Source organism: Bufo gargarizans, unplaced genomic scaffold, assembly GCF_014858855.1.
Source record: "Bufo gargarizans isolate SCDJY-AF-19 unplaced genomic scaffold, ASM1485885v1 original_scaffold_2007_pilon, whole genome shotgun sequence".
Lineage (NCBI taxonomy): Eukaryota > Metazoa > Chordata > Amphibia > Anura > Bufonidae > Bufo > Bufo gargarizans.
Window position 1 is genome coordinate 269,502 of NW_025334599.1, and position 6,571 is coordinate 276,072.

The window sequence follows — 6,571 nt, forward strand, 5'->3', positions numbered from 1 at the left end:
CTGCTGATTTGAGCCTAGCTATATATGGGCCACATTCAATACCATTTTTAAATACCATCTAATCGATGCTGCCGCCTGTCCAGAATCATGATATATCTGAGTCATCTAGGGGCCTAAAAACACTCTATCTACTGCTGCTGCTACATGTCCTGCTGATTTGCGCCTAGCTATATGTGTGCCTAATTTAATACCATTTTTTAAATATCCTCTGTTCGATGCTGCCGCCTATCCAGACTCCTAATATATCTGAGTCATCTAGGGGCATAAAAACACTCTATCTACTGCTGCTGCTGCCACATGTCCTGCTGATTTGAGCCTAGCTATTTATGGGCCTCATTCAATACCATTTTTAAATATCCTCTGTTCGATGCTGCCGCCTGTCCAGAATCATGATATATATGAGTCATCTAGGGGCCTAAAAACACTCTATCTACTGCTGCTGCTACATGTCCTGCTGATTTGCGCCTAGCTATATGTGTGCCTAATTTAATACCATTTTTTAAATATCCTCTGTTCGATGCTGCCGCCTATCCAGACTCCTAATATATCTGAGTCATCTAGGGGCATAAAAACACTCTATCTACTGCTGCTGCTGCCACATGTCCTGCTGATTTGAGCCTAGCTATTTATGGGCCTCATTCAATACCATTTTTAAATATCCTCTGTTCGATGCTGCCGCCTGTCCAGAATCATGATATATATGAGTCATCTAGGGGCCTAAAAACACTCTATCTACTACTGCTGCTGCTGCTACAAGTCTTGCTGATTTGAGCCTAGTTATATGTGGGTCTCATTCAATACCATTTTCAAATATCCTCTGTTCGATGCGGTCTCCTGTCCAGACTCTTGATATATCTGAGTCATCAAGGGGCCTAAAAACACTCTATCTACTGCTGCTGCTACATGTCCTGCTGATTTGCGCCTAGCTATATGTGTGCCTAATTTAATACAATTTTTTAAATATCCTCTGTTCAATGCTGCCGCCTATCCAGACTCCTGATATATCTGAGTCATCTAGGGGCATAAAAACACTCTATCTACTGCTGCTGCTGCTACATGTCCTGCTGATTTGAGCCTAGCTATATGTGGGCCTCATACTATACCATTTTCAAATATCCTCTGTTGGATGCTTTCTCCTGTCCAGACTCCAGATATATCTGAGTAATCTAGGGGCCTAAAAACACTCTGGAGCGAACCACTGTGCATAACTTGTGGGGAGCCATGATGTCATGGCAACCTACAAGTGATGGCTTTAAACTTATTATTTCTTACCTGTTTATATGAGTTTGGATTAATCCCTGGGTCTGTTGATCTCGGGGTCTTCTTGACAGCTGATTGGACGGCTTCTCAACGGTCTTTCTGAGCCTATAAAAGAAGAAACCCTCATTACTGGCACATTCACGTAAGTTTTTCCAACAGACAAACACCTGCTCTGTTTCTATCCATGGAGGAATTACTTAAACAACTCATTTTGAAGGCTGAAGGCAACGGAGGTGAAGAATGGTTACAGCAATGTCTGCGCTTACCGTCCGGACAGGAAGAAATTATCCCTGCTACTCCTGATACTGATTTCGTCTGCCCAGTCAGCAGCGCGAGCCCTAATCTAATCAATTTAACCTCCGTCCTGGCGCGCGCATGCGCAGTGAACCGGAGGTTATTTCGCCAGCAAAGAAACGCAACCGCAAGGAAAAGAGGGCATATTCTCCATCCCAATATGCGCCTCCTTCTTCAAAAAAGAGATCCGCACAGCAGCCATCATCCAGTAAAGGTGCCTCTCACCATAGACGCACTTCTTCAGCAACTGTCACTTCTCAGTCAGCTTCGGTTATGCAGCCCAACTGTCAACTGGAGCAGCATTTAAGTGGTGAGAAAAATACTGACATCTATCTAAGTGACTGCAAATTGCAGGGCACTTCTGCCCAAGATAATTCTAATACTATAATTAACTCATCTTTTAAGTTGCAATTATTCAATGAATTTATGCAATTTCTTAACAATCAATCCGTTACATCAGGCAATGTTTGGTCTGAGCCTGTCACTTCTAACCCATCCAATATTGCCTCCAATGTAATGGATTGTAATCCAAATGTTTCTATTTCTAATTCTATTAAAAAATCTTCCGATCTCTTTGTTCCGGAACTAGAAAATAGTTCTGGAATTAGACAATCAGTAGTTAATAAGGATAAAAAATCTGATTCTGATGAGAAAAAGAAACCGGTACAAAAATTTTTTCTTATTTGGATTCAGGCTTTTTGTATCTATTCCGTAGTTTTAGGGGAAAAACACCCATCTTTATGTACCGGTCTCTTTTATCACATAGATTCCATATTAGAGGCATATAGGAACTTTGGAGGTATGGGCTGGTGCTCTTGTGACGAATCTTTTCGTCAAAAGATTGCAGTCTATCCGAATTTAAACTGGGGTAACAAAGACGTAGGACTTTGGTTGAGCCTTATGCTCCCTAATAAAAATTATCTTTTTCGTCAACAATCAAGTCCCAGTAATCTCAAAAAAGGTATTTGTTTCGCCTTTAACGAGGCTTTCTGCAGATGGCAATCCAACTGCAGATATCGCCACGAATGTTCCTTCTGTTCAGGCCCTCACCCAGTTATCAAATGTTTTAAGAAGCAAGGAATTCATTTCCCAAATTCCATCAGAGACTTTCATGCAAATAAGCCAGGTGACACCTCTGTATTTGCGAAGATTACTGCAGTGGGTAAAACTTTATCCAAACACACAGATGGCTAATTTACTGCTTAAAAGTTTTTCTGAAGGTTTTTACGTACCTCAATTTGAAGGTCCGGGTTGTGTTATTGCGGAAAACGCATATTCTGTTAAGAAAAATTTAGACATTGTTAAAAAAAAAAAAATTAAAAAAAAAAAAAAAAAAAAAAAAAAAAATTAAAAATTTGTCGGAGATGTCCGCAGGTAGAATAGCTGGTCCTTTTGATTCTCCTCCCTTTATTAATTTTCGTGTTTCTCCTTTAGCTATTGTCCCTAAGAAAGAGTGCAATTCTTATCGTCTCATTCATAATTTATCTTTTCCAAAATTTTCTTCCCTAAACGATGAAATTGATAAGAATAAAGCTAGTGTAAAATATTCTTCCTTTGATCAAGCTCTGGATTTTCTTCAGAAAGCTGGTAGACACTCTCTTTTAGCTAAAGCAGATATAAAATCTGCATTCAGATTATTACCAATACATCCTACAGGTTATAATTCTCTTGGGTTTAAAATTTTGGATAAGTTATTTTATGACATGGCCTTACCCATGGGTTTTACTCTTTCATGCTTCTATTTCGAAGCTTTTTCCACTTTTTTACATTGGTTAGTAAAAATTCATTCATATTCTGGATTTATCTTACATTACCTAGATGATTTTTTATTCATAGGTCGTATGGATACTCCAGAATGTTTGAATCTTCTTAATAAATTTATAGCAGTAGCTGATTATTTTAACATACCGTTGGCTGTGGAAAAAAACTAAAAAAAAAAAAAAAAAAAAAAAAAAAAAAAAAAAAAGTTCTTCCTACTACTACCTTGAAATTTTTTTTTGGTATTTGCATCAATACGGATACTATGGAATTCAGTATTCCTATGGTTAAAATTTCTGAAACCACTCATCTATTATCTTCTATGGTAAGCAAGGAAAAAACTACTCTGAAACAATTACAGTCATTACTTGGATCCCTAAATTTTATCACTAGAGTTATTCCCATGGGTAGGGTATTTTCTAAAAGACTTTACGCAGCAACAGCAGGTAAGTCCTCTCATTATTCTCACATTAGATTAACAAGGGAATTAAAAAGTGATATTAACATATGGTTACATTTTATGAAAGATTTCAATGGACATACAATTTGGCAGGAAGAATTTATAGACTCCGACTCTCTATCTTTTTACACTGATGCTTCGGGTGCCATTGGTTATGAAGCATTCTTCAACAATAACTGGTCTGCTGAAAAATGGCCTCAATCTTGGCTAGAAAACAAATATTATTCAAAAAATTTAGTTTTTCTTGAACTCTTCCCTGTTTTGGTTTCTTTATTAATCTGTCAAGAGGATTTTAAAAACAGGCGCATTTTATTATGTTCAGACAACATGGGTGTGGTTTTTGCCATAAATTGTTTGTCATCCAAGTCTCCTCTTGTATCTTCTTTATTACGTAAATTGGTTTTACATTGTCTTTAATATAACATTTGGTTAAAAGCAAAATTTATTCCAGGTAAAAGTAACATTATTGCTGATGCTTTATCTTGTCAGCAGCTTTCGAAAATTTTCACAATGGCACCCCAAGCATCTTTGAAAGGTATACCTTGTCCAGATCAGTTATGGAGTCTTACAGAAGAATAAATAACGAATTATTAATGTATTCGTTAGCTAAAAATACATGGGCAGCCTATTCTGCTGCATGGTTCGATTGGAAGGAGTTTTGCGGATTGGGTCGATTATCAGCCACGGAATTTAATCTGGAGAATTTCAACGCTTTCATAATTTATTTATGGAAAAAGGGTTTAGCAGCTGAATCTATCTCAAAAAGATTATCTGCTATTTCTTTCTTTTTTTAAATTGAATGGTCATAATTCAATATTAAATAATTTCAAAATTAAGCAATTAATTAAAGGTATCAAAAAATCTTCGATTCCGAGGGATAAAACCAATCCATTGTCCGTTCCCCAATTGGCTGGAATTTTAAATCTATTATCTAAAGTTTGTTCTTCGGCTTACGAAGAGTGTTTGTTTTCTGCAGCTTTTTCTTTAACTTTTTTTGCCGCCCTTCGAATTGGAGAGATTGCAGCAGAAAATAAGTATTCTGATCCTCCTCTGGTCATTTCTGAAAAAAAAAAAAAAAAAAAAAAAAAAAAAAAAATCTAAGACCGATCAAATGGGAAAAGGTATTTGGCTTACTCTTAATAAATTCTCTTATAAAGGTATATGCCCATATGAACTTATGTCAAAGTGGTTAAGTATGAGAGAGAATTCTTTTTCAGCTTTATTCACTCATGTGGATGGCTCATATTTAACGAAATACCAATTTAACTTTGTTTTACATAAATGTTTACAAAATTTAGGTCATTCTAATCAAAAAATTTCAGCGCATTCTTTTCGAATAGGTGCAGCAACATTTGCGGCAAAAATAGGTTTAGATTTTTCCATTATAAAACGCATTGGAAGATGGAATTCCAACTGTTACAAGCGTTATATTAGACCTAATCTACTTGTTCATTAATTGCAGGAACCAAACGGAATATTTGGATAATTGGTGACGAATTAATTAGATGTGTAATGGACCGTTCCAATATCAGAAAATCCACAAAAAATTTAGGTTTTTCGGAGGAATTTTGTATCCAGTGGAAAGCATTTCCTAACCTCCGGATCTCAAATGTTCTTTTTGAAGTTGACTATTTGTTCTCGAAAGGTTACATTCCTGAATTAGTAATTTTACATGTTGGGTCTTTTGACATAGGTAAGATAAAAACTCATTTGTTGATCTACGAACTTCAGGAATTGATTTGCAAGATAAGACAAATTTTACTAAATTCTGTTCTAATACTCTCGGATATTATTCCTAAATTCTCTTGGTCCAGTCCTGAATTGTCATTTTTGGACAAAATAAGAAAAAGAGTCAATAATAAAATGGAGAAGTTTATGCAAAGTATTGGTCAATTCTCTTACAGACATGTAGAGCTTGAAGGTTTTTTAAAAGGAATGTATTGTCCTGGTTCGGATCAACTTTCAGAAATTGGTTGTGATATATTCATTTCTGACCTTCAAAATATGATTGAGAAATATGCTACTTAATTGATTGCGATGCTTTGTTGGCCACTTCGTTTCCGATTTGGCGCTTTGGGGGTTAAGTCACTCTCTGAGTGGACTGACGGTTAATTATTATTTTGATTAATTTGATTGGTTGATGATTAATTGGTTTTCTGTTGGTTATACATCAATAATTTATTGGTAAACGTAATAAGCATCGCGGCCATTTAAGTACCATAAATTTAAATAAATTTCAATTGATTTACTTGGATTACGTGTGATTGTCTTTTTTCTAAAGTAATGGTTGCCTATGACATCATGGAGCGAACCACTGTGCATAACTTGTGGGGAGCCATGATGTCATGGCAACCTACAAGTGATGGCTTTAAACTTATTATTTCTTACCTGTTTATATGAGTTTGGATTAATCCCTGGGTCTGTTGATCTCGGGGTCTTCTTGACAGCTGATTGGACGGCTTCTCAACGGTCTTTCTGAGCCTATAAAAGAAGAAACCCTCATTACTGGCACATTCACGTAAGTTTTTCCAACAGACACCCACCCTCCCTCCCTAATTTTATTTGATTAGTCGCTTGCTTATTGACGGGGGTTAAGTCACTCTCTGAGTGGACTGACGGTTAATTATTATTTTGATTAATTTGATTGGTTGATGATTAATTGGTTTTCTGTTGGTTATACATCAATAATTTATTGGTAAACGTAATAAGCATCGCGGCCATTTAAGTACCATAAATTTAAATAAATTTCAATTGATTTACTTGGATTACGTGTGATTGTCTTTTTTCTAAAGTAATGGT

At 36.1% G+C, this 6,571-nt stretch overlaps 1 long non-coding RNA gene across 1 annotated transcript; it reads right to left on the minus strand.

The window, feature by feature from the left end:
- Nucleotides 1-1,260: 1,260 nt before the first annotated feature.
- LOC122923858 lies at nt 1,261-6,295 on the minus strand. The gene is made up of 3 exons (XR_006387335.1): nt 6,161-6,295; nt 2,787-2,831; nt 1,261-1,365 (listed from the first exon to the last, which is right to left on the minus strand). It is a non-coding gene; the product is annotated as an uncharacterized LOC122923858 (long non-coding RNA).
- Between the last annotated feature and the right edge of the window lie 276 nt (nt 6,296-6,571).